We start from the raw sequence: 7,352 nt of genomic DNA, 5'->3' as shown, positions 1-7,352 counted from the left end.
CTGGTTTTGCTTGTGGACCTTCAAGTTCACTTGAAGGTCAGATGGCTAGTTAAATACATTGCCAAGGTGAAGTTTTGGGTAGAACAGAGGAAGCTGAACCGTGGAAAGGCTATAGAGCAGACAGGTCTAGGGTAGCAGGAAAATGCTCCACACCAAACCGATGTGGAGAGAAAGCACCTGGGAGAGAAAGCACCATTTTGGCTCCCAGGAGAGCTGTTGCGCTACCAGCACTTTGAAGCTATTTCTTCTGCTTTTTTCTAGGCTAGCTAGAACTCCCCCTACCCCAGTTTTATTGAGATGTAATTGACATATAACATTATATGTTATAAGCTTAAGGTGTTCAACTTAATAGTTTGATATCTGTATATATTCCACAATAATTACCACAATAATTTTAGTCAACATCCATCACTTGACATGGTTACAATATTTTTTTCTTGTGAGAACTTTTTCCTCTTAGCTACTTTCCAATATACAATACTAGGACTTTTGATTTAACCACAGAAACAAAACAACTGCAGCTTGAATAGAAGTTTATTTCTCATGTAAAAGTCCAAATAAGGCTCTGGCATTCTGTGGGCTGCAGCAGCCAGCGGGCCCCATCTGGTCATTATGAAGGTGCTTTGGGGCTCCTGTTTGTTGAGCACTCAGTGGGTTTGTGTTGTGAATGGTGGCAAGGCTGGATAAGGTACTCAGAGCCGACCTTGACTCCGACAGAACTAAAGAGGCAGGAGCTGCAAGAAGTGCAGAACACCAATGACAGCTGCCAGTCACATGGAGCCTGATGTGTATGGTCACATACACACAGTGGCCTTCATTTCTTCTCTCTCCTCACCAGGGGATGAGGGCAGGCATTCAGCTCTCTTGGTACAGCAGTCCCTCTTGAAATGCTTCCTTGATGAAAAATAGTCATTTCAGATTCTGATCATCATCTGTTTAATGAGCCTGGAATGCTTTGCAAACCAATTGTTTTTCTAGAAGTTAGATTTCTGGGGCAATTATACAAAACAGCCTGAGTGGGCAGCTGTGGCTGCATTGCGTAGGCTGAACGAGGACAAAAGGGCTGGGTGTGCCTCAAGACACCCCCATCCCCACACAAATTGCTTCCAGACGTGGCCTTTGGTATTGGTTCTCTCTCCTGGGACCCTAAAATGAGAGAAAAAAAATTGGCTCCAGAAAATTCAGAGGCACATGTCTTCAAGACCCTGACCTGGAAGACCAAGGAGCAGGCCTCATACTTATACAAGGAATTAGCAGAGTCCCCTCTGTTCCCAAATTAGCCTAAGGCTTTGACTTTGATGGAAACGCCAGCCAACACCACCTATGTGATCGGAAGGGTTTTAAGGCGCAAGTTTGTTCCCACATTGCAACAGAAACTGAAGTGGGACCAAGCAGTCTCTGTGAATGCTGGGCTAACCTACTTTTCCCACAGCGCCAGGCCTCTGGGGTTTCATCCAAACTGCTCTCTGAAGTCCACACTGTGGGCAGGCCTTTGCTGATGCCCGGGACACAGCCCAGCACAGGCCATACCCAAAGGCCAGAGTCAGAGCACAGCTTTGAATGTTGTAGGAAACTCCCAGGAGACAAAAGAGAAGGAATAATGGATCCCAGGATCCAAAAAGAGAATGCTTAGTGTCAGCAGCCACAGTCCTGGGGGGTCAGGCACCCTTTTCCCTAACCTGCACTGGAAGAGCTAGGAGGATGGCTTGGTAAATGAGGACAGGGAGAGACATGAAGGCACAGGGGCCAGGTGACAAGAACCGTCAGCAGCAAAGCAGTGAGGAGGGCATGACAGTTCCTTGACAGAAATAGGACTGTGGGGACTGAGTCCCAGAGAGTAGTTTCCAAGCTCTCGGCCTCGCATGGAAAGGTGCTGGCTCGGGTAGTAGATGGCTGTCAGCTGTAACCAGTGAGCCAATTAGCCACTGATATAACTGCCGTGGCTATGCTAGGGGGTGGGTTGGTTGGTTGGTTGGTTGGGAGAGCAGAGAAGCGCAGATTGCAATTCGCAAGTGGGGTTGGTTGGCAGAGAAGTGGATGGCAGGTTGCGGATCATGTGGCTCCTGCTTCCTGTGTCTCCAACCCAGCCACCAGCAAGAATATAGTGGTATGACTCCCCTATCTATGGCTCCGTGGGTGTTCCTTTTTGGCCTCACCATATCCTGCGTTTTTGTGTGGGATTATATTAGACTCGGTATTATATTGTATTGTGTTGTGTTGTGTTGTGTTGTGTTGTATTATATTGTATTGTAATATGTTATATTATACCTGGTCTTATATTATATTAAAATAAGACTGAGTCTTATATTAATTTTTTGGTCAAAAGACGCATTAGAACTGATGGTCTGGATAGGTCTTATTTTCGGGGAAACACGGTATATACACACTGCTGATACATATGCATAGAAATCCCTGCAGGGTGTAAGTTACGAGTGAAATTTCTGGGCCATATAATACATCTGTTCTCAACTTTATTAGATAACATCAGACATCTTTCCAAAGTAGTATGCCAGTTTGCCTTCCAACTGGCAGCATAGGAGAGTTCCTGTTGTTTCACACACACACCAACTGATTCTTAAAATTTTACCATTCGGTAGGATGTGTAGTTGTGTCCCATTGTGCTTTTGACAAGGTTTTTATTTGTTAGTTGCAAATAACTCGTCTTCAACCCCTGTTGTTTGTCTTTCCATTCTCTTTATATCTTTAGTGAGTAATGTTCTTAATTTTGATGTCGTTTGTTCCTTTTTATTGCTCCCTTTTCCTTTATCATTAGTGCCTTTTGTTACTTGTTTAAAAAAATCTTTTTCTATTCAGGGTCATGAAGATATTCTCCTATACTGTCTTTTCAGAGCTATATGCTTTTGAATTTCATATTTAGGTGTTTAATTTCTTTGGAATTGGTTTCTGTGTGTTGTGGGAGGAATCCCTATAGATACCCAAATGACCCAGTGTCTTTCTTTGGTCATTTCTCAATGACTCTGCTTTCCCACCTCTGTCCAATATCAAGTGTCTATATATGTGTAGCTCTATTTGGGGGCTCTTTATTTTGTTCCATTGGTCTATTTGTTTATCCCTATACCAGCACCTCACTATCTTGACGTCCGATAATATAAAATCTTTTGCCTTACTTTTCAAGAGTGTCTTGGCTGTCCTTGGCCTTTTTTCACTCCCATTTGCATTTTCAAATCAACTTATAAAAACAACAACAAAAAAACGGTGCCCAATCTAAGATTAAGATTATGGTAGAACCCTTCATTTATTTAGACCTACCTAAATGTCTCCTAATAACATCTTAGACTTTTGAATGTAGAGTCTTTTCACATCTTTAGCATGACTTATTTCTAGGCGCTTAATATTTTTAGTGACTTTATTGAGGTGAAATTAACATACAATAAACTGCACAATATTTAGAGAGTGCAATTTTATAAGTTTACCATATGTATACACCCTGAAGCCATCACTATACTCAAGATAATAAACATATCCATCACCCCCAAAAGATTCCTCATGTCCCTTTGTAATCCTTCCCTCCCCCCCTTTCTGCCCGGACATCCCTCTCCCATCCCCCAGGAAATTGATGATATATTTTCTGTTACTGTAGATCAGTTTACCCTTTCCAGAATTTTGTATACGTGAAATCAAAGAGAATGTATTTCTTGGGATTTTGCTTCTTTCACTCAGCATAATTATTTTGAGATTCATCTACTAGGTTGTAGTGTATATCAATAGTTAGTAGCTTTAAAAATATATTTTTAATTTTCAAATAGTTTTAGATTCACAGGAAGCTGTGAAAAATATACAGAGAGGTCCCCTGTACCCTTCACCCAGTTACCCCCTTGGTCTCCGAATATCTGGCTATTTTCTGTCATTCATATCTCTGCTCAAACACAATTGCTCAGACAGAGCTTCCCTGACCAACCAATAGAAGATCTTCAGCCTGTAGGTCTCTACCACTTCTCCTTTTATTAGGTTGATGCAAAAGTAATCGCAGTTTTTATAATTATTTTTAATTTTTTAAACCGCAATTACTTTTGCATCAACCTAATATTTTCTGTCTAGAACGTACTAATATCTGATTTTCTCATTTGCTTAATAATTTATTTGGTTATTGTGATCTCGTCCTATTAGAATTAGAATTCCATGAAAACAGGGACCTTGTCTGTCCTAATCAGTGACTAGAACAGAGCCTGGCACTCAATAAACAATAAAGGAATAATAACATAATAAACCTTCCAGCAACTGCAAAATATGGATATTGTCCTTTCCGTTTCTCATTTCATGAATGAGAAACTGGGTTGGGAAAGATCAACTTGCTCCAAACCACACAGTTTGTGGAGTAATGCTGTGAATATTGGATGCTGAGATTTGAATCTCTGGTTTCAGAAAACAGCACTCTCTTTTCCAAATTCTGAGACAGGGAGCAGGACAGAATGAATCTAATTGTATCTATCTCCTATAGCAGTAGCCCTTCTTTATACCACAGATTGAGACCATCGTGCTCAGGCCAGGGGCAGTTAACATCCAGGTGGTCAGTTTGTGGGGTCACTGGCCTCAGAGTAGTGGCAGGGCCTGCAGTTCTCAGTATGGATGTTACTCCCCTACGTCCCAGACAGAGCAGACAATTTATTTCTCCCATCCTCATTCATGCTTATGGCTATTAATACTTCTAGCAATTTATTTCTGAATCTTTCTTTAAAGGGGCATTACAGTTCATTATAATTTTTTGCAAACAGATTTTTTTCTTCTTTTTTTAATTAAAGTTTATTGGGGTGACAATTGTTAGTAAAGTTACATAGATTTCAGGTGTACAATTATGTAATACATCATCTATATATCACATTGTGTTTTCACCACCTAGAGTCAGTTCTCTTTCCATCACCATATATTTGATCCTCTTTACCCTCATCTACCACCCAACTCCCCCTTTACCCTCTGGTAACCACTAAACTGTTGTCTGTCTGCAAACAGGTATCTTTAAGCAAATCAGCTCTGACATTGAAACTGCAATACATGGTTTTCTTAGTTTGGGGCACTATTTGCTGTTTAGAACAATAGAGAATAACGTTTAAATAAAAAGTGGATAGTACTTCATTGGGAAAATATTCTAACAAATAGATGTTATTTTCACACACCCAATCTACATATCTGTAGTTAAAGTTATGTATTTCCAAAAAGATACAAGGTTAAAAAGTCATGGTGAAAGTTAGCTGGGTTTTCTTAAGAAATGAAATGAAAAAAAAAAGACTATACTGCTTACTTTTCAGCAAATTCTGCTTGGCCATGTTTCAAAAGGAAAAAAGCCTACTGTATTTTTCCATGTTGCCTCCCTGCCTGGGAGAATCTGGAGGATTTGTCTTTTCTGAAAGCCTATGTTGTCACCCCTTCTCCCAGTCACAAGTGAGTCCATCAACACGATGGCTTCACGTGCTTACCATGCACAGCCCAGAGCTGCACAACCAGCTTGGAGAGATTAGTCCCCTGCCTCTTCAATGGAGCTGTGGATTTCAGAGGTCACTCTGTGTGCTCCAATTTGCATGGAGCTAGTACAAGAAAGGAACTGCATTATTTACTGCATTATTTGTCAACTTTCTGGAACAAAAATCTGGCATGTTGCTTACTTTATCCATTATAACTTGAGTAGGTACCCAGGAGCAACTTTTCTTCCAGAGTTCCTGATCTGTGGTCAAATGCGTGATCCACCATTTGGGGCATGTTGCAAACTGTGTTATAATCAACACTCTGGAAAGTGTATCATCACCGTCATATTCTTCAGAAGGTATAGTTCTTGGTGTTCAAGATTGTTGAGGCTGTCCTGGGGTCAGGGAAAGGAACTGCCCCAATAGTCCCCTTTCTTACTTCCTTGATTTAATTCTTTAGGCTTCTCTGTCCTTCCTGGGTGGTAAGTGAACACTAGTCCATTCTGTTTAAAAAAAAAAACAACACCATAAAAACAATACATATTCAGTGTGCATCATTTAGAAAATACAGAAAAGTACACGTATTTTTAAAAATCACCCTTAATCCCACTGATCAATGCCAATTTTAGAGTATATCTCTGCAGACTTTTAAAAAATTGTGTGCACATGGACACATACATCTTCACAGAAATGGAATTTTATTATTATCTATGGTATCATAACTTGTTTTTTCTTAACAATATAATGAACATTTTGATATATCACCAAAAATTTTTATCCGACATGATTTTTCAGGACTGCATAGACTACTATTTATTTAACCTATCGGAAGAGAGTTACACTGTTGAGAAGTTTTGGCTCTTACAAACAATGAGGGATGGACAATTCTCATTGCAAAATCTTTGCTGAGTTTCTTAACTGTCTCCTTAGGATAGTGTCACACAGTGGAACTGCCACGTCCAAGGGCACTCCCGTTGCTGTTCTCACATTTCCCTCCAGTAAAGTTAATCGATCTCTTTTCGGCAGGAGATAGGAGTAATTACACCCAACACGCAGTCCTGTCCACACCCCAGATGCTCCAGGCAACGGCTCTGGCTGGGAGAAACCCGAGAGGGATGGCGTGGGGTGAACCTCAGACCACCGAATCTGTGCCACACCTAAGGCCCTCTAGGGCAACAGAAGGGGTCCCTAGGTGGAGAGAGAGGAGCACCCGTGAGGATGGGCCTCAGGGTCCTAGAAACTCTTCTTCGTGCCCTTGGACGCGTCAGGCTCCCTGTTTGAGCTTAGGTTTTCTCATCTATAGAATGGGGATGGGCTCCTTTGGTGGTGGAGATGTGTGGATATAGCGCCTTCGGGGTGCACAGAACCGAGCCCTCGCAGGGCGGCCCCGGCGCAGAGAAGGGAGCCAGGCCCCGACCGCTTGGCTGGCATCCTGGGGGCGCACTCCCGCTCCAGCAGACGCCTCCCTCCGCTGGTCCCGCGCCAGGAGGGCGGTTCAGGGCCCGCAGGGGGCGCCGCGAGTCCACCGCCAGGACCTCAGGGGCGCCAGGCGGGGGCTGCGAGCCGCGCCGCTCGCCACCTGGGGGCCCGGCCTGGCGCCGGGTCCTCTTCTAGTGGGATTTCTTTCTCCATCACTTTAGCGGGTCCGCGCTTGGAGGTCTTGGCTTTTTACCTCCCGGGCCCAGTGCAGCGGCTTCCGCGCAGGTCCTGGGCTCCAGGGTTCTCCAACCTCAGCACAGAGGTCACCGCCCTCCGGCAGCCTCACGGAGCTCCTCGGGACTCCGAGTCCTGGCGCCTCGGGCTGCGCCTGGTTCCGCGGTGTTAGGCCCACTACCCGCGCGGGCTGTCTCTGGGAATGCGGGCTTTGCCTCCGTCTCCGGACGCGAGCCCTTCGTGCCAGCACCTGAACGCCGCTCGGCCTCTGGTCCACAGTTA

Source organism: Rhinolophus hipposideros (assembly GCF_964194185.1).
Source record: "Rhinolophus hipposideros genome assembly, chromosome: 5".
In the NCBI taxonomy this organism is placed as follows: domain Eukaryota; kingdom Metazoa; phylum Chordata; class Mammalia; order Chiroptera; family Rhinolophidae; genus Rhinolophus; species Rhinolophus hipposideros.
The sequence above is the reverse complement of the archived record's forward strand: the minus strand, read 5'-3'. Positions refer to the sequence as shown.